At 37.2% G+C, this 22,444-nt stretch overlaps 1 long non-coding RNA gene across 1 annotated transcript in view; it reads right to left on the bottom strand.

The window, feature by feature from the left end:
* Positions 1-2,360: 2,360 nt before the first annotated feature.
* The window catches only part of LOC307258047, a 63,960-nt gene continuing 43,876 nt past the window's right edge, over positions 2,361-22,444 (bottom strand). Inside the window, exon 3 of the long non-coding RNA XR_013845115.1 lies at positions 2,361-2,431. This is a non-coding gene — a long non-coding RNA (uncharacterized lncRNA). The remainder of the gene's footprint in view (positions 2,432-22,444) is intronic.

Raw genomic sequence — 22,444 nt, 5'->3', positions numbered from 1 at the left:
AGGTGGGACGTGGACCACAAATTCTGGCGCGCACACACACACACACACACACACACACACACACACACACACACACACACACACACAGCTGTCAAAACGAGTAAAGCAGTACAGGCTCTTTTAGACTATTAAGAGTGAAAATGTACATCTTTGGCTTTTGTGCTGTGCTATGGTGTGTGTGTGTGTGTGTGTGTGTGTGTGTGTGTGTGTGTGTGTGTGTGTGTGTGTGTGTGTGTGTGTGTGTGTGTGTGTGTGTGTGTGTGTGTGTGTGTGTGTGTGTGTGTGTGTGTGTGTGTGTCAGTACGTGTGTATGTGTTTGACCAAGTGTTTTTGTCAGGGCAGGGCCCAGGGAAGAGAACTTGAAACATGTTGCACTCTCAGTTTCCACATAAGTCAGTTATATTAAATGATGTCACTGTCAAGACAAAAGCTGCACAGGTCTGCATTCAATTTTCCTTTGTTAAATTTAAAGAATAAAAGTCACAGCACTGAGAAGAATCATATTTCCTACAGCTGCTAGAAGCATTTAAGATTTTAAAGATTTAAAAAATGTATCATGCAAAGAATATATTTATTTTTATTCTAATTTATAATTTTCATTATAAAATCACTGCAGAAATTCTGGATTACACTTTGGTTAATGTATGAGTATTTGAAATATCACTCATTTGTTTTCTGTGCGACTCAACCATATGAAATCCCCTTCTGCTGGTTGATAAAATGCTGTGAGTAACTGGCTTGAAAAACACCTTTTTTTTAAGGACATTACTTAAACTCAAAAACGGTAGCCAAGAGATTCATTCATATATTCTGAAGAGTCAACATTTTGGAGTTATAAGGTTTTCATCTGGAGGAGATAAGGTATCGCAGTCAGAGGCTTTGTTTACATGCCTGCAGCGACACAGTGAGTGCCAAGAGTCTGTGTGAGACCTACATGTACGTGAAATTAAAATGTACCAGTAATCCTCTTAAATTTGACATGTTTTCCTTGGAAGTGTTCCAACAAATAGACAGCAGAACATGGGACGCTGTGGATCACACACACACACACACACACACACACACACACACACACACACACACACACACACACACACACACACACAAACAGGCAGGTGTGAACATGTTATGTCCATAGACCGTATATAAAAAATATATAAGCTGAAGCAATAATCAGCCATACAATCACTGGGAGGTTTATACAACTGCTACTGCAACCACATTTTGTTCACTTGATTCTACAAATAGGCCCCACTTTACGTATGATGTCACTCACAATATAGATAATATTAAGTAAAATCACTCTCATCTTTAGTTTTTTTTTCTGCTTCGTCAGCGGCTGATATATTCGCTGCTTTATAGTTCTTGGCTCTGGGTATCTCTGCTGTTGCCAGGCAGTCTCTCTCTCACTGTGATGTCTACAGCACCAAACACACATTTACATATTCACACACACACACGCACACACAAACACACACACACATACACACACGCACACACTCACACGTTAACGTATGAGAGCCTAGTGTGGACGTGCACATTTACCCCCTCTGCTCTGACGCCATGACACTTGCAACATTGATCATTGGGACGTTGTGATGAATGGATGGAATCCACTTTAGCTAATTAATCTGAGCTGCTGTAGATGCACTCACTGTCAGTCAACTAGCATTAAGAGAGTCAACTAAAGGGATGAAATGTAAAAGGAGGACGAGAGAGCATAGCTGATGGGGAGGAGAGGAGGAGGGGCCGTTAGATTTGAGTTTGTTAGCTGTTCATGAGAAGCTGCAGTTTGGAGGATTTGATAGTTGGATTGAAAAACAAAACATTTAAATCATATAAAGAAAAATGCCATTTGTGTACAAAAGAAAAATGTGTGCCTCAGAAAAAGGCGATAATATATTCTAAATGTAGTATCTTTAAAGTATAGGCTAATTAAAGTAAAAATTAACCACTACATGCACTACATACTGTGCAAGATTTCCCCTCATCCGTACGGTATACTTCACTCCACAAGATAAGTTATTTCTGCAAAAACTACGTTATTCTTATATAAATTAGTGCATTTTTAACATGCTTGGATCTCACACTACAAAGCTGATCCTCAGGCGGTCATCAGAGTATCACAGTAAAGCCTAAAGCTGGGCAGTAACTGTACGGATTAAGCTCCATTTTAACCCTGAATCGGTTCATTTCATTGGTGTTTTATTTGATATGCTGTGGCACAAAACTGAACTTCACAGCAGAATAATTATAGTACTACAGTAATATTGTACAAAGTAACGCTGGACAGTTTTTTGAATAAACTTTACAAGCTTTGCAAGTACAGTGCTTTACATACAGTATTTGTGAACTCCTACCGGATGAACTCTGCTGAGGTATGTGTTGAAGACCAGCCTGATAGTCCTGTAGTGAATCCTGCACCTTAGCCCTGCAAAAAAAACAAAGTATCCCCATTTCAAAATTAAGAAAAGAATAAACAAGAACATAAATCTTTTCATGTATTGACATGTTAAACAGTTTCTGATACAGTATATATTTTTTAAATGTGTACCCATTTGCCTCTTGTTTTAATATGACACTTTCCACAAGTATTTACGGTATCTTACCCCACTGAAGTATATTGTCTTACTTGTATGAGAAATGGTCTCATTGGCTGAATATGAGTTAAACTGTCTCATAGAGATGTAAATTAAAATTAATGTAAGGAGATCTGCTCTTTTTTTCAATGATGCAGCTAGTTTAATGGAGTTTATTGTGTTTCCTTGGTGTTGCAGGTTTAAATCAATGAGACGGAACATTTAAAGTTCTGGCAGACACAAACTATTTTGTGTCAAAGCAAAGTCCTGTGTTATCAAAGTTTTAAGGTTACAATTCTCCATAAAGAGTTCAAATGAACCCAACTTATATGAATCTTTATTATCCATAAATAGATGATGACACACAGCAGTTTAATCGTGGATATGGAGCAACAGAAAATGGTAAAGCATCCACTGCATTGTGACACACTCTCAAACAAAAACATTGTTTGATCTATGTGCTATTCTTGTACCAGAAGAACTGCATGGTTTGAGTCACACCATTAACATTTCTACAACATTATCATACAGACCGCAACATTTTATTTGAAGTCTTGAACTTGTCTGACATCCACTTGACCAGTTTACGGCTTCAAATAAAATGTTGCCCCAATTCTCTATATGATGTTGTTAATTTCTTTGTCACAATATGATATCACACGTCTCTCAGCTGACTCATAAACATCCCTGTATGATTGGTGCACAGCTTGTTTGGAGAACACACACACACACACACACACACACACACACACACACACACACACACACACACACGGCACGCTCCAATTGAGAAAAAACTGTTTCCACGCATAAAGACTAGTGTGCATTCGTGCAGCTCTTTCTAAACTGTGTCTCCAGTCGAAAAAATTAAAACACTTTTCATAGAGCAATGAGTTGACCCTTTTTCCACAATTTTTCCGATTTGAGATACCAAAATGCCTTCACCGCTTGAACTAATCGTCTATTACGCATCAACCACTGAAAGATGCTGGATGACTACATCTTGTTTCATAATCAAATGAAACACACATGACAAATACGCTTCAAGGTTTTTTACAACATCAGTATATATCTAGTGATATTGATGATATAGGTCAAGTTTATCAAAACCATACAACGGTTTGTTATTTTGATAACAGAAAAAATTGCTGGATCAATGAATATTACAATTGTGCAAGCTATCTATTAACAAATCCTGTAACATAACATCCCTGGAAAAAGAAATACATCTGAACCTGAATGAGCTGCACTGTAAACAGGCTGCACAGATTTCCTACCAACCAAATGGACTGAAAAATGTGCCCTAAGCACAAATATCCTTATGGCGTGGAATACAACTTTTATAATAATAAAAAAATGTGTAAATTGTCAAATACACTTCTAATCCAAGATTAGAAATACAGGTTTCAAGGTCATGGAAACCCTGGTTTGAGATTGATTTTTTAATCTTTGTATTGCATGTGATATTTTAGAGAGCTCACTGAACATCGTGAGAATGCGTTATTGTTGGTTTACAAATGAGACAATGTCTGAAAAGTCATCCCACACACATGAAACACATGTAAAGATGCCTCTGTGTGGGCAGCATTTTGACTAAACCTGAATCCCATTTCTGTGTGTGTGTGTGTGTGTGTGTGTGTGTGTGTGTGTGTGTGTGTGTGTGTGTGTGTGTGTGTGTGTGTGTGTGTGTGTGTGTGTGTGTGTGTCTCATCTCTTACATATCTTTAATTTTTAAAGGATATGTATTTAGTCTCCAGCATGCATGTCAAGTTTTGCACTTCTGTCCTGACAATCTTCCCTCAAAGATACATAATAAAAATGTTGCTGTCGAATCACTGATGCAGCGGTGCTCAAGTGCATTAAAATGATAAATAAAGCTTGTGTCACTTGGGTCGTCATCCTTTCCCCTCTTCCTTGGTTTTTTATCACTGTAATATATTTTGCATTTTTCACAAATCCTACTTTTTTCATATTCATCCATTATTTTTGTTACTGAATCCCCATAAAGTGAATATTAATTTTTCTCACAGTTTTATATAACAGCAGATAATGTGTGGATAAATAAATCACACCTGTGAGTTGTTTTGATCTCCCCATCTTTGTCTTGAGATCTCTCTATACATTGTGTACCTGGTAAATCTAAGTTTCTGTAGGGATCAAAACAGTCTTGAATTTCAAGTCTTCTTGTTCTTTTCTTTCTTTTCTGTCACATGCTTCCTCTCTCTCTCTCTCTCTCTCTCTCTCTCTCTCTCTCTCTCTCTCTCTCTCTCTCTCTCTCTCTCTGTTTCGTCTTCCCACGCTGTTTTGAACAGACAGTCAGGTGATGAAACAACCATTTTGCCTGAGGGTCACTGTCTGCATCAGCACACACGGCACAACACATTTCAATAACCTGAAACTGAGCTGTAATTTAAAAAGAAAACCTTGATTAACCTTTAGCCTAAACCTGAGTTCTTATCCTGAATGTACCCCATGTTGACAGAATAACTACAAAGATAGCTAAACAAACGTATAGCTCAAATAGAAAGGTGTGTTTAAACAGCGCTGATGGGTTAGTCAGGGTGATTCATGATGATGGGAGAAGAGAAAGGATGAGCAGACTATTGTTCACTTCCAGACTATTGTTCACCTGAAAAGTGACAAATGCTTCAAAACAGAGAGCAGGGTTTCAGAGATGAACTATAAGTGCCGTCTTGTAAAATCTCTAAAAGCACAAAAACACATACAGATTACAGATAAATTACTTGTTGCACCCAAACGTAACCCAAACGTGTATATATATATATATATATATATATATATATATATATATATATATATATATATACACATGTTTTATTTTTAAGAGATGCTACCAGGAGGATTGTTCAAACAATGCAATGCCAAACTGAAATCGATCTTGAATACATGTGTTCTTCAAACGGTAAAACAGTAAGAAAGCTTAGCCCCCATGGTGTCAAATTGACAAAGCATTAGTGGGATTACTAAAGAATTAGTCAAATAAAAACAAATATATAATTAGTCTTTTCAATAATGTATTAAAGCTATAGTGTGTAACTTCTGTCGGAATTCTGACTAATTACAATTATACAGTAGAATCGACAGCTGAAACTTTTCTTGGGCACTTCTTGGGATTTGTCTAGCTCCTGCGGCAGTGTCAGGGGTTGACACCAGCTAATAAATGCTGCCATTGATACTGATAAATACAGAGAGAGATTTGTGGAGCTGATCAACGTTGTGTCATCTTGTTTAGCCACGGCTTGAATGGAACCAACATTAATGTATATGAAGAAGTTACACACTATAGCTTTAAATTGTGATTACAATCTGTGGAGCTAAAAGTCCTTAAAATAACCGTTTTTTTACGTGACACATAAACACTCACTTTGTCAAAAGGTGGTAAGGAATCTGATTTAACATGACTCTGCATGTGAAACCCGAGAGCTGCACACCTATTGTTATTCTAACTCTGAGGCATTATCAGGCATCATGTTACACTGTATGATATAGTGCAGTCTGATACAACAACAACACAGCAGCCTTTAGAAGAAAAATTCTACAGCTAAATAAGCTTCTGTTTGCTAAAATTCAAAAGTGTTAATGTTCCCTATGTAGGCTACCTTCTTCAGAAGGTAGCATGACTCAGCTACATATAAAGCTAGATAATTAGCTAAGCTTATCATAAAAGATAGCAGAAGGGGAAAACTGCTGGCATAGTTCAAGGTAAGGTAAATCATCCAAGTAGTCCCACACATTTGGGACAAGGAATTGGGTAAAGTCAAGATTCTTCAAATCCGGAGAGAGACATCATGTTGATACATTATCACACCTTGTCAACTTCTACCCATTGTATCCTACACAAAACACGGTACGCTGTTGCAATGAAAAGAGTGTGTTGTTCCAAACGAGACACATGCTGAAGAGGACACATCCCTTTCAACAGTAAGCCGAGGCCGTGAGCGAGCAGAGAGGCCTCCAGTAAAAAATAGCATGTTGGCTGGTAAACAAAGTGGCGTCAAAAAGGAAGTGAGAGGTTTAATATCAGTGAGTCGCTGAGACGCCGGAGCATAGGGAAAATCCAGTCAAAATGTTTCAATGCTCAGTACATGGCCTGCCGTGGCATGTTTACAAAGAGCTGAGGTTCCTATACAGGTCACTGACAGTTTCAACGATAGTAGAGTGATTTAAAACCAACAACAGAATGAAAACAATAAGACACTGTGATTCAGTCTAAGATGTGATGTGACTAATATTCCTCGGAACCTCTGGCATAAAATCACATACGACTCAGAGCAAAGACCCTTTTCTTTGTACTGTTAATGTCTTGGTTTGCACCTCGGTATGCTGCCAACGTTATCATCATCATAACACACAGTAACATCGCCTGAACAGAGAAAATCAAATAATAAAACAAAATACTACAGTATCTATTTGTCTTCATCGCCCACTCATATTCACTAGGCTAACTTTAGCTTTAATTTAGTGCCACTGGTTTCAGTATCTCCTCCTTGTTGGCCCCGACGAGCAGACGGCTTTTACCATCAGGCGACCAGGCTCATAAACAAAGGACACTAACAAAGTATTCCCTGTCTGTGACACACACACACACACACACACACACACACACACACACACACACACACACACACACACACACACACACACACACACACACACACACACACACACACACACACACACACACACACACACACACACACACACACACACACACACACACACACACACACACACACACACACACACACACACACACACACACACACACACACACACACACGCACGCATATTTAAGTAGCCACATGTACACAACTACACATTAACAGCAGCACCCACATTTTATCACTTTCCCAATTACGCACAAAGCACCTTACATGCTCAGCCTCATTTGCACATGCTATAAGCACATATGTACTCTCATTGCTATTGTTATTTGTATTATTCCAATGTATATTGTTTTATTATTAATGACTTATATTGTTGGTTTTTACTATAATTATTATTGCTGTAATGACGAGGAGCCAAGAAACCTACGATTTTTAATGTCTTATTCTTGTAAAATTTAGATAAAACAATGTGCTTTATGATGTGTTTTCGTGGTTGCTATGGTTACAAGGTGCCACAGCTTAGTCTTTAGCAGGATGCTGATTGTTAACTTGGTGACCTGCTGTCGTCAGTCCTACTTCACACCCTTGTGTATGTCAACAACCCTCCAACCATCTATGTCAACTATGATCAAACATGCACTGTCCGTGTGTGAGTAAAAACTTGTGTAACTTGCGAAGAGCTCTGTAAATACAGATGATTAGGCTGAAAGGGATATTAAGTTGCTGTTGATGGTAGTACTGGTCTGGTGTATTCTAGATTTGACTTTTAAGGCACAGTTGCTTTACTGCTGTATGATTTATGTCCGTATTTATGTTTTTAATATAACACAACAAAAGGATCATGTAGCCTATAAATATAAACCTATTAAATCCTAAACAAACACGTTTAATTTGAAAAGCGTCAAAGCATAACAATGATATACTTATAATGATATAGTAGTTTGACAAAATGTGCTGACATGTTGTATTATATTTACAATGTACTAAATTGTTACTGAAGCAAAAGTAAACATGTTGGTCTAAATCTTCCTGACGCGAGCATGGTCTAAAAATAGATTAATTTCATTTATAATAATTACATACAGACAAACCGTTTGTAGTAAGTCTCTTTCCAATTAACATGCATTTCCTGTTCCTGATACTTCAGATAGATTTGACACAACACATTACTTCAGGAAAAAGATAAGTCAAATATAGTATTATTAATAGTAGTAATAATAGTAAGTCCCAGTTTTGGAGATAGGTGGGCATAATAAGCCAAAGCAAACCAGCTTCAGTATGAATTTAAAGAATATTTATTTCTGAAAAACAGGTAATACTATTGATAAATAATAATAATAATAATACCTTATATTTGTAATGCATTTTTCATTGTTCAAGAAAAAGTGCAACAGAGTAAAGAATAGAGAAAAAAAACATTAAAACTCACACAAAGGCAAATTTAAAATCTAGAGAAAACAAAACAAAGTTTAAGAGAACGCAAACATGTTATTATAAATCTTGTTTTGTGACCTCATTAAAAAACCCAGTATGTGCCAAAATATTGAAGTGGTAACCGCTGCCTTGCCAGAAACTATAGATTTAATGAAAGTGACAAGATATAGAAAACCACGGGAAAGGTTTGATGTTACTGAGGGCCTATAGAAAACATGCAAACATTAACATTAACAAACTGTCAATGAGCATGAAGGACATTTTTATCATAAAGTCGACAACATGGTGGTGGAGCTAAAAACAAGGCTGTGCATCTTGGTTCCTGAAAAGTTGACTTCTGGGAGATGTGAGGCTTTTACTTGACGTCAACAAAAGCATCACATCTGTGTCAAGTCTCACTCTATCAAAACTGTGTCCCTATGTGCTGCAGTAACTGTCTGCAGTGACTATCTTGAACCGCGCATGAAATCTTGTCATGTGCCTCAAACAACGATAAACAGTCTCTGATTTGAATGTGTAAATGTCAGCCGGGACGGAACATGAGCAGCAAGAAGAGGGAACAAGCTTTTTCTCACGTTTATGTGCATGCAAATAAAATACATACACAGTGCTGTACACAGACACACACACACACACACACACACACACACACACACAGACACACACACACACACACACACACTTTCTCATGATATTAGACAAGATATATTGTTATAAAAATGTAGATTATATGTACAACTGCTGTTTATAATTCACACATGACATGACAATTTTTGAAGAAAATAAAACGGTATTAATTGCCCTATAAGCCACAGTCATAACATATTATTGGTATGTGTAATGTATTCATTTGGTATTTTTGCAAACTGACTTTTTTTAAACCCAGTGATTTAATGAGTATGTTTCTTCACTCATTTATGCAGCTATTTCTTTCAATATGCCATGTCTGTATCTGCAGATAAAACAACATACACTTTAAGAACCATGTGCGCAGCCAGAAAAAAACACTTAAGCATCTGTGAATGGACAATATAATATTAATAAAAATGCCTACATATATGCACACACACACATATGCACATGCACACACACAGACACACAACATATAAATGTACTAAACCACACATACTTTACTTGTTTGGACAATTACTATATATAAACACACTTCAAGAACCACACACACAAAAAAAGAAATGCACACATTGAGAAACACATACATAAAATTATTATTATTATTATTATTATTATTAATAATAATGTTGATTATATATTCACACACACTGTATACACACATGTACTCGTCAGTACTTAGACAAAGACATAAAGACTATTTTCACAAGTGAAAGGACACACACACACACACACACACACACACACACACACACACTACAGTACATGTAAACACTGAGCTGACCACATACTGTGTAGCTAAATCCAAACATATACTGTATGTACACACACACAAACACAGAGAGAGAGAGAGAGAGAGAGAGAGAGAGAGAGAGAGAGAGAGAGAGAGAGAGAGACACACACACACACACACACACACACACCTGCAGTATGTAAACACAATAATACATATACTGTCAGAAATAATACACACAAGTAGACATACAATATGTTAACACACGTTCATAGATACACACCCACACGCAAATATAGTAGTTGTAGACAAATCTGTGAAAAGTAAAAAATAAATGTGGACAATTTATGTAAACACACCTAAAGAACCACACACACAGTCACAATGAAATGCACACGTTGAAAAACACATACATAAACGTATTATTATTAATAATTATTATTAAATATTCACACATACTGTATACACACTTGTACTCTTCAGTACTTAGACAAAGACATAAAGACTCTTTACACAAGTGAAAAGACACACACACACACACACACACACACACACACATACTGGAACAATGTGTACATTACATATAAACACTGAGCTGACCACATACTGTGTAGATAAATCATTCCAAACATATACTGTATGTAGTGTGTACACACACACACACACACACACACACACACACACACACACACACACCTGGTGAGTGTAAACACAATTATACATACACTGTCAGAAATAACACACACAAGTATACAATATGTTCACTCACATTAATAGATACACACCCACACACAAATACAGTAGTTGTAGACATATCTGTGAAAAGTGCATACACATTAGGACAAACACTTAAAAATATAATTACATACAATGTTACACACAATACAATATATTCACATACATACTGTATGTACAAACACACACACAACTGCAGCTGCAGCACACACGCATACCCAAAATATATACTGCTGCTGTTAATTATATACACACACACACACACACACACACACACTATATCTGTGAAAATATTGTAGATATGTGTACACACATTATTTTAACCTAACACACAAAACACACACAGCCTTCCTTTAACATTTATTTATACAGGTATATCCCATTGAGACCGAAGACTCTTTTGCAAGGGAGACCTGTTTTTCCTTTCCCACGTTACCATTCACACACACACATTCATACACCGATAGCAGACTAACTATCGACATTCACACGAGGCAAGGTGGGTGAAGTGTCTTGCCCAAGGACACAACAACTGTGACACAGGTGGCAGGGCGGGGATCGAACCTCTAACCCTTTGATCATCGGCCGACCCGCTCTACCAACTGAGCCACAGTCGCCCCAGCCTATACACACACCTAAGACACAGGACACACTAACACATGTATGAATAAATGTGAATAAAAACTATGCATACACACACTTCCATAATCACAGACAGTCAGAAACATATGCACACATTGAAAAAGGCACACAAATTATAAGTAAAAATATGATAATTAATTACATATGCACAGATACTGTATACAAACATGTACTCTGCAGTACTTGGACAAAGACATTAAGACACAGACAAACACACACACACACACACACAAACACACACACACACACACACTGGAACAATGTGTACAGTAGATAGACCGTAGACCGCATAATGTGTAAATAAACCAAAACATATACTGTATACACGCGCACACACACACACACACACACACACACACACACACACACACCCTACAACTGGGAAAGTGTAAACACAATAACACATACACTGTCATAAATAACATACACACGAAGACATACAATATGTTCACACACACTCATAGATACACACCCACACACAAATACAGCTATAGCCATATGTGTGAAAAGTGCATACACATTTGCACAAACACAATAATTGTACACAATTTATACATATATTCACTCAAATACACACAGACACACACACACACTAAACTGCAGCAGCTTATAGAAACCCAAAAGTAGCTTGAAAAAGAAAAAAACACATACACAAAATCACACAAATCTATGAAAATATAAGTACAGTACATTATGTTTACTATATACAGGCACATATACAAATACATCAATACAAAAAAGTTGCTGTCACACACACACACACACACACACACACACACACACACACACACACACATTGAACAAGTCAAACAGTCATTGATAGCAACAAAGTGATGCCACCCACGGACTGTGAGCAATTAACACAGTCTGACTGAAACCATAAACATGTTCATATTTACTCGTTGTCACATTTTTCACCAGGGGGACTGAACATACGGTGTCTCTATCCTCAACACTGCACACAAGCATTTTCAGAAAACTCCCATGCGACAATGACTGGGGTAATTGCGGGGTGAGGGATACAATTCAGCAACTCATGTCTTATCTGCATAGTCAAATATAAAATACGGCACCTATACTTTTTATTATTTCCCTCAACAAAACAAACCCAATGCGGAAGGAAACATTTAACCACTGACCTAGGTTATGAGAGATAAAAAATTATAAAGTTCTTTAGACATGTTCATGATTGGATTTTAACAGAGTGATTAAACTTTAAAACTCAATTTGAGTCATCAGTAGAAGGAAATGTAATCAGGACACCTATAGTCAAATCAGAAAAAGTCCCTCAACAGAACATTCAGATGAATTAAAGTGTAACCAAGGTTCTTCAATAAAAAAATATATAAATATTGTCAACATCGAATATGCATGACTCACTGTGACATTCTGTGACAGTCATTTTCAAACAGGCAGGTATGACAGGAGATGTGAAATATAAATTTAAAAAATATGCAAACGCTCAAAAGAGTCAAATTTTGTTTTTTAAACGACTGTATGATCCCGCAGCAGAATTTTTACTATGAAATCATTGACAGCAGTGAATAACCCCGACACTTTAACAATAATCAGCCATCATCATTTCACTCTTTTTTCCTCTTTTCTTCTTTCTTTTCAAACATGCATTTGTTGTTGCTGAAAAGGTTAAAGCGTTTTTGTTTTTTTTCCAGTCGAAACTGAGTGGGTTGAACCGAACATTTCACACAAGGCAAATTTCCCCTGGTGCTCTGGTAATATTATCACTGCAAAGCATCATGGTTTCAGTATGACTTATGGATTTATTTATAAGAAGAAAACAAGTCTGACACCAATTAACACAAAAGACAGTCACAGGTTCGAGGTTGTGTGTCAGTTTGAATTGCTGATTTTGAGACCGAAATACATCTTGAAAAATAAATATAAATGTCATGTTGTGGTTTCAGTATCTACTTCACTTTCTAAATGACCAGTCGTTTTAATCGCTAAAATTCAAGAGTGTGGCTATGCTCATATTGTAGAATTTATATTGTTTTAATTAGTAAAATTAGTGCACTATCCAACAAACTTAGAAAAATAACATCACATTCACAATCTATTATTATAACATCAGTGTGTAAATTAATTAGTGCCATAAATATTCTTCAAGATACTAAAATAAATTCAGCACACTAAGCCTTTTCTAGTCAACAATATATGAATAATATCACTCAGAAGCATTCAACTTTCAGAAGTGATCATAGCTCAAAAACTTAATAAACGTTTGCCAACATTTGACACCACTCCACCCACACAGAGTTTATATGTCACCTTTAAAGGATCATCGATCAAAGTTATTCTCATTCTGATTCAGAGTTTCACTATTACTGTTCGTTTTTATTTATTAAAAAAGACAAACCTGAAGCAAGCAAATCACACTTTGTTTACAAGCTTGGACTCAAATAATTACTGGGAAACTTTTTCTACAACCACATCAACAGTTTAACTTTGTTGTTCACACTTGGACACCCTGAGGAGCTACCAGGGGCCTGTGACAAAGTACCAACCAGCCCTCCGACTACAATTTCCTAGCTTCGCACAAACAAAGTTAAAACCCAGTCAAATCAAAACTAAGGTGGACAATTTTTCCCCAGACAACAGAGCCTGGGTTTGTCTCTGTGGGACGTTACCAGCCGTCACTGGAGACGATTGTGTCAGCCGAACTTATTTCACAAAGTACAACAGAAAAAAACATGAAATAATCCAGCATGACTGTGTCACCTAAAAATACCAGTGGGGAGATGGATAAACTTGATTTTGCAACGCTTCTATCAAAATTAGTCAGAGAGCAAAGTAGGAGCCGTCGTGGCTGGGGCTTTGATGCGATCACGCAGCTTTCAACAAGTGAAAAGGAAGCTGGGAGGATGAGAGAACAGTGGGTTGTAAGAGCTGAAAATGCTTTTCCTCTTTCTCTGCCGCTAATGTTTTTAAAGTTGAAAAAGAGAGAAGAACATGAAAGAAGCAGAAAAGACAGGTGGATGTAATCAAGATCAAAATATTGATAATTTTTTACAAATAAAATTATCTGGAAATCGATTCTTTTCTAAACCTAAATTAATGAAAACAGGGCTAAAAACAGTCCCTATTCTAAATCGGATTCAGTGTGAAAAATTGACTGTCCTGCTTTTTTATAATTATTCATAATCTAGGTTAAATAAACTGAAATTAAAAAGGAAAATAAAGTAATGAAGAAGGGTTTCATAACATTTTCAAACAGCTACGCAGAGAATATATGTGGGTGTTTTTGTTGTACATTTTCAAAAAGTGTTGTCATAAATTCTGCGTTTTATTCCCTACTCATAGTTTACATTTCACTATGAAGAGTTAGTTTCCAAAACGTGGGTTCAGTCTGAATCATGTCACCTTTAATGCCTCATCGATCAAAGTAGTTCTCTTTTTTGATTCAGTTTCACTGCGAGCACAGGCACTAGATAAAACCTACTTTTCTGTCGCGCGTGTGTTCCCTCTGAATGTTTGAAGCAGAAACAACAAGAGAAAAGTGAAAGAAAGAAAAAAAGGGGATGAGAGAGGCCCGAAAAGAACGAGAAAGAGAGAGAGAGAGAGAGAGAGAGAGAGAAAACACGCTGGTTAGAAATTGTGGTGCATTTTGCAAATAACAGCTCAGTTGAATGTGGGAGGCAGCACTGAGAAAGAACAAAAGTCTGTAGGACTTCAAGCTGTGGTCTCCATTTTGAAGAGAGTTTGTGAAAAAGGACAGCACCATCTGCCGTGTTAAAGTGGTGAAGACACAACCAATTATAACCAGGCCTCACACACCTCCACACTTATTGAATTGATCTCAATTTTGAACCTGTACCTTTTTAATTTGCTTGTTTTTATGGTCTTTTAAATGCAATTTCTTTTCACTTTTTACCAATTTGTCTTAAATGCATTTTCTTATCTCTTAATTTTGGATGTATTTTTATACTCCCTGTAAAGCACCTTGAATCGGAATGTGTCGGAATTTTGCTTTATAAATACACATGCCTTGCCAGGATAATTTCCCCTCACAAATAATAAATTAATAAATAAATGATTTCTTCCACATGTATGAACAGAGTCTTTCTTGTGCCTTGTGTAAGTTGGCTGGCAAGGCTGCATTGTTTTCCAAGCTATCATGTTGAATGTAATCATCCAGTAAAAAGGTTTGAGCAACTTTGAAACGTGTGGTATCAAGGATTAAATCAAGTGGTTTGAACTTTACACATTGTGACTAATAACCCGTCCTGCCTGAGTGCTGCTGGTGTACAATAAGAAGACAAGAATGTCGAGCTCGGAAAAACTATGTGAAGAAAGTGAATGAGTAATTCTCACCCTCAGCCAGTCCTCATTAACTACCAAAGGAATGCCCTCAAAGCAAGGCACTTACAACAAAATCATGTCCTTCATATGCTCTCAACACAACACGTGTGTGTGTGTGTGTGTGTGTGTGTGTGTGTGTGTGTGTGTGTGTGTGTGTGTGTGTGTGTGTGTGTGTGTGTGTGTGTGTGTGTGTGTGTGTGTGTGTGTGTGTGTGTGTGTGTGTGTGTGTGTGCGTGTGCGTGTGTGTGTGTGTGTGTGTGTGTGGTCCTGTGTCTGAAATGACACTCTCTAGTCCTTTTGGTAAAAAGTGTTTTATCAGCTGCAGCTCTGACGACATATAGAGAAGTGATGGCAGTGAACTGTGGTACATCTAATATATGTGTGAGTCGTCCAACTTCACTTCCCCTTAGGCACTTTGGTCTTCTACAAGAATGTTCATCATATGAAGAGCCACATTTTAAAATGACAGAGGTTTGAGAGCAACAAAGGATTGAAAATGTAATGCACTGAAAACTGAGGGATTTAAAAGTATGCTCACTCAGCTCTTGGTGGGTCAGAGTGACAGATCGGGCACTGATACGTCACTGGAGAAAGGCAACAGGGATATTCCGTGGGTTGAGTCACCATGGGGAAGTTAACAAGAGTTTGTTAAAGCACTACGGAATGAGTTAAGATATTTCCATTTGGGGTTTTAGCGGTGTTTATATTACCGGCTTAGAGAAAATGGCTGACAACCTGAGCACTTCACCACCCACTAAACACATGGGCAGTTTCACACACCACTGATTACTAAGCGGGCCAACACTCCCCAGCAACAAGCAACAATCAGAGAAAACAAGCTGAACAAAACCCCATTCAAGTGTGCACAATAGGCGCACAAATAAGTGATATCTCAAGGTTTAAATATCTGTTTTACTGTTTTATATTGAATCTCAGATAGATAGATTACTGCAGATAGATAATGTACTATAAACACACACACAAATCTATCTTCATGTACCTGCTATAAACAAATATCAGATTTATTTTAACCTCACATCTCTGTTGTAGCTGACAATTTTGGGTTGTATTGGCCATTTTTATGAGCAATACACACAAGTACTAAGATAAAGTCATTGTGTGAAACATCATTTAAAATAAACACATTTTAATAGTCAGATTATGCTCTAAAACACTGGAAGGTGGAGTTAAAAGCCAGTGGGGGGGAGGACGTGATGATGTTTTAATATGTAGATAATGGCTTAAGATACACTCTTATGTGAAGGCATTCACAGTGTTGCACTCATTTGTTCAGATGAAAAGTGATGTTAAGAACGGGAAATAGAGGTAAAGAGAGAGAAGTGTAAACCCCGGTTTCTTTCTGGCCTCCACACAGCGGGCCGATCACTGCATTAATTAGGTGGTTGTGAGAGACAGATCGTTAGTTTATATTTTAGGATAATCCAAGAGAAAACAGAACAACCTTCCGTTACCGAGTGCAATGAAGCTCAAAGAGCAGTGCACCACAAACTCCCACTCTCTTCCTATATGCAAAGTGTGAAGGATCCAGAAAACAATGAACTCTGTCTGCCCAAATGTCCCAGGGTTTCACTGAACTACAAAGCATTGTATTAGATGAGAGCCTGCTGATGTAAACCTCTCTATGTTTATGAACTAGAAGCGCTTTAAGATTGTGGTCCTGTTAAATACAGAACATCCAGTGACGTTATTTTCACAACATTGAGAGCTTCTTTCAGTATGTATTGATCTGTTCATGGACAGTGAGTGAGACAAATATATAGAATCTCTGCAGCCCTATACATTTAAATCTAGATATTTCTTTACATTTTAAATATTTTGTAGTTTTTTGTAGCGGTCTAAATTGCGAGAAAGAGAATCAAACTAGTGAGGATGGGTTTATGAGTTTTAATCAAAAAATGTACCACTTTATAATAACTCCTTTATTGCTCTTTAGCTGTCTCTCACCATAATGAGACGTTAAGCAAAGCAAACAATAAAAATAAGAGCTTCAAAAATACTGTAAAAAAAAGCAAAAGACTGCAAGCTTACTGAATCTCTGCGCATCACAAACATCTCTCGACGATATATTTTTCTCTTCACAAACATCGCTTACATTTTTACACTTTAATAATTTCTTCTATTGCATCTTTTGACAGTGAGAAGTAGATCTGATCAGGTGGGAGGTAAACAGCCTGTTTGGTACGAAATCTTTCCTTACACCTTAGCACTTTTTTCTCCCCTCACAACAACATGTGCATCTGTTTATCAGCAGCTATAATATAGAGCAGTGTGTGTGCATGAGTGTGTGTGTGTGTGTGTGTGTGTGTGTGTGTGTGTGTGTGTGTGTGTGTGTGTGTGTGTGTGTGTGTGCGTACGTGCGTGTGTGCGTGCGTGCGTGCGTGCGTGCGTGTGTGTGTGTGTGTGTGCGTGGCTGTTTGTCGGTGGCATGCAGCTGTCCTGATGTGAGAGACTGCAGGCCTCCTACGGTCTGGGAGACAAGACAACCACGAGTGGGAGAGATTTCGCACAAACAGATATTCACACACACAATGGCACAGACCCACTGCTCATAGGACACTTAAACTGATTTTTTTTTAAACTATCCAGCAAACCAAGTCAGGTTTTTGTGTGTCATAAAACCCTAAGTTTATTAAAGCAAATGATCCAATCTGCCAGTGCAATAGCAATAATTAATCTGTTTCCAAAAAAAATAAAGCAGTTCATTGTACTAGAGTGAAAAAGATTAGTTTGCATGACAATTTTAAGTTCAATTGCATTGAAATTCCGGTTGATTGTGGAAAATCACACACAACTAAAGACAAAAATAACCTGACTTTCTATTTCTAACTTTGTTTTGTAACACTTTTATTTCTATTGAATGAACAAAATGCGCTCAATGTGATTACTTTTAATTTGCTTGTAATGTGCTATATGTCATCTTCTGTTTTTTCACAGATTGCAAATAATACAGTATTTCCATGTACAGAAACGACTGTGGTTATAGTACAACGGTGATGGTAAGAAATGCAGCTGCACTGTCAGCACCAAAAATAATCAAGCATTTATTGGATTTTCCAATGTGGTAAACCTCAATTGCAACTCCATCTGAGAACAAACCAAAAACTGACAACAAACTGATTTAGCAGTCTGTTCCAGGAACGAGGCATTTCTAAAGAACAGCTTAAATGCTTAACTTATCCAGAGTACATCAGGTGTTAATCATCATGTCTCCTCTCACTGATGGTCTCCTTTTCTGCTACAGGTCATTTATGATTATCAGAGGAAAAAATTAGGCTGTTGAACATCAAAAAGTTCCTTGTCCCTTCTAATGCCTGAAGAATGAAAACTACAGATGTAACACCTGAGCTGTGTGAGCCACCAGGGCCATCTTTGCCTATTGTAACAATCAAGATACGCGCAACTTAGAGATGAAACGTGAAAGAAAAAGTAAAGTAAACTCAAACACAGATGTGCCTTTGTGATTGGAAGGGACAAAATAAGGGAAACATTTGAAATGTCACACAATTCACCACCAAAGTTGAACACATAGACTAGTATCACATCAGTTGCATCATATGGTGTTATTTTAAAAGAAGTAGTAAGTGTTTCCCCACGTAGCTATTAAGCGATTTGATATCTCCAGTCTTACTAAACGTTATGGAATATGTTTTGAAAGTCACAGCTCAGCCTCTCAGCTGTCACAATAGGAAAAGTAAATGATGGAAATGTTTGACTTTGCTGGCTTCATACCATAACAATAAACCATTATCTTTACCTTTTTCACCCCCTCACTACATCACAAACAACTTTGCAAGCTTCAAGATCAATGTGCTAATTCAGACAGATTTCAGTTCAAACAAAGTTATACTCAGTATAACTTTTTCATTTTTGAACTTCATTTTTGCACTTTTTCCACCATGATGATCAATTCTGACCCAACAGTTGACTGCCTTGCATGTTTCAGTTGAAGCAGCTGATTTCTTTCTTGAGCCTTATTGAGCTCTGTAAGGCTGCACCCTTTTTTTCAATCCAGCCCCCACTTGAAATGAAAGAATGGAAACCAAAACAGTGGTGGCCTTGTGGCAAGTTTTAAGACATCAACAACAGGCCAATTATATGAGTGCAGATTTTTTTTTAACAAGTGAGCTTAACTAAAATAAAACACTACTCTATTGTAGAGCAAACATCTTTTCCTCCTGGTCACAGGACAGTGAAGCCGGGAAACAGTCAAGGCATGTTTTTACCATGTCCCTAAAGTGACTTATCACAATAACATTAACGATTATCTACAGCCAAACCTTGACTTAGATTACACTTCGATTCAAAGTCAAGGTCAATGTCAAATTGAAGATGCCATATTGGTCATTTCTTTCGCTTTTTTTTTGTTTTGTATTTGCCAGCTAGCAGCTTTATCCTCAGTTCAGAGCTGTGCAACAATAAATCAAAATGTCAGGTCCAACCAAATGTTTTTGTTCTGCTACAAAATGCAGACCTGCTTTTTAAGTCTTATGCCCTGTTCAGACTTGAAAAAAAAAGTCACATGGCCAATCAAAACATAAAACAGTAACGTCACTGTCCTATAATTAGCTGAAAATGACTTCTGACAATCAGTAAAACAGCAGCATGAGATATGATGTAAAAAGTGACAAAGTTTGAACAGCAATCCACATCCTCCATCTCATCTCCTTCAGAATGGACCAAAGGGGGCCAAACTAACATCAGCTGGAAGGATAGATTAGATCAGCTATATAATTCTGTATACTTGGTTGACAGTGTGTTAGTTGCACCTGGCTAAACTAATTCTGTCTAATACAAGTTCTTCAATAAATCCTGCCATCATGATGGTGATAATGTTGAACTGCACTGCGTGATATGGACAGTTGTTTCTATGTCTGATCCATTTATATCCATGAGGTTAGGCTAAATAACTGAAACTGAATGTAGGTCAAAATATTTAAAAACAGTATGGGTACAATCACCTTCTAAGACCTTTGGTCTGGACTGGATCAGTTGCGAATCAAAGATTTTCACTGGCCCATCCGCTTAGAAGCTAAAGATGCAGTCACTCAACATTTTGCTGGATATTTAATTTAAATAGGAATGGAGTGAGTGAGTGGGTGTATTACTTTTGTTAGATTCATGTATGCTTATTTTGTTTGCTAAGCAAAACATAAACAAAAGAATGGGAAAGTCCAGCTGGTGTCAGAGTTCCCGTGTTCTGCTTAATAATGACACAGCTTCATATCAGATATGAGACAGGCGGTAAGCAGGTCGCCTGTTATGGCTGGCCACATGATCTCTCTCTACCTCATATTGGCAGATTGCTTCCTCACACGGTTCGGTGTGACTGGTAGACAGGAATAGATGAGCCTGTGATAGGGGTATCCATCATAAACCTGTTTCTGATAAATAAACAGGTAACAAGTGGCGTGAAGAGACTGCACGTGTTCCAAGAATATGAACCTATACTTCTCGGCTCAAAACAGACCATATTTTGTCAGCCTATAGTCGGGTGAAACAACAGTTTTTTTTTCTTCTTCTTGTCAACTTCTGAAAAACAAAAGTGAGAAAAGGTTTGTGGGTTTCGTGCTTTACTATTCAGGAAGATGTGTTTGACAGGAGGCAACGGTATTGCTGCTTTCTGACATTTAACCTTCTGTGTGTGTGTGTGTTTGTGTGTGCCATCTGTGGAGCCAAATAAAAGCCCACACACTCCTCTCACCTGAACTCTCAACACTCAATGTGACTTTAGTTTTCGAGGCCTTTTCATCTATCTACATGTTTCTTATACTGTAGATTTTCAGTGATGCAGATTGTACACCTGAAACAATTAATCAATTGGTTGCTTGACAGGAATTTAATCAGGAACAATTTTGATAACTAATTAATGGCGAGGTTATTGCTTAAATCAACATTTACTTGTTTAAGTTTCTGTCCTGGGTGCCAATGTTAAAGGTGCACTATGCAACTTTGGGTGTGTCACAGAAGTGAACATATTGGTTTAATCTCATAACTGAATTAACTAACTTTCCTCAAAAGAAAATTGGATCCCTTGAGAACACTGTTTGAAGTTAAAGAGCTACCTGAAAAGTTACTATTTCTCTGTTGTTGTTGTTTAAAGCAGCAGATTTGTTTACAACCATATTTTAGTCTCACGTTTGGTTCCAGGGGCTTCAAAATGATTTTATGATGATAGAATTATTCAATATTAAGAATAAGATTGAGAAAAAAAATTGTAAACTTTGTACACTACCTGCAGGCTCTACAAATGTAAACAAACCCTCCTCCCCTGAAACAGCATATTACTCCTTTAATATTTGGTTATTTTCTTTGTCTCCTACAATTTTTTTATTTTTTATTAACCTTTATTTATACAGGTACAATCTCATTGAGACCCAGGGTCTCATTTACAAGAGAGACCTGTTCAGGTAGGTGAATGGAATAGATTTGTGGTCGAATAGATTTTCGAGTAGATTTTCCTGACATTTCATTGAACAAATGTTATGAACATATTATTCAAACAAAATAATATTTTTTCACAACTGAGCTAAAAAGACATTGTTAATTTATGAGCAGCTTTGCATGAGAACTGATAAATCATTGTTGATATATCTTGTTATATCTCTTGATATGGTAATGCATCAGCAAACAAATGTCTGTCTAAACATCTGAGTAGCTCACAAGCCAATATACACAATGTAGAAGACAAGAGCATACACAGCAGCTGGCTTGTTTACTTGCAGACA

The sequence above is a fragment of the Ammodytes marinus genome, assembly GCF_949987685.1.
Source record: "Ammodytes marinus genome assembly, chromosome: 11".
Taxonomy (NCBI): Eukaryota; Metazoa; Chordata; class Actinopteri; order Uranoscopiformes; family Ammodytidae; genus Ammodytes; species Ammodytes marinus.
The sequence above is the reverse complement of the archived record's forward strand: the minus strand, read 5'-3'. Positions and strand labels throughout refer to the sequence as shown.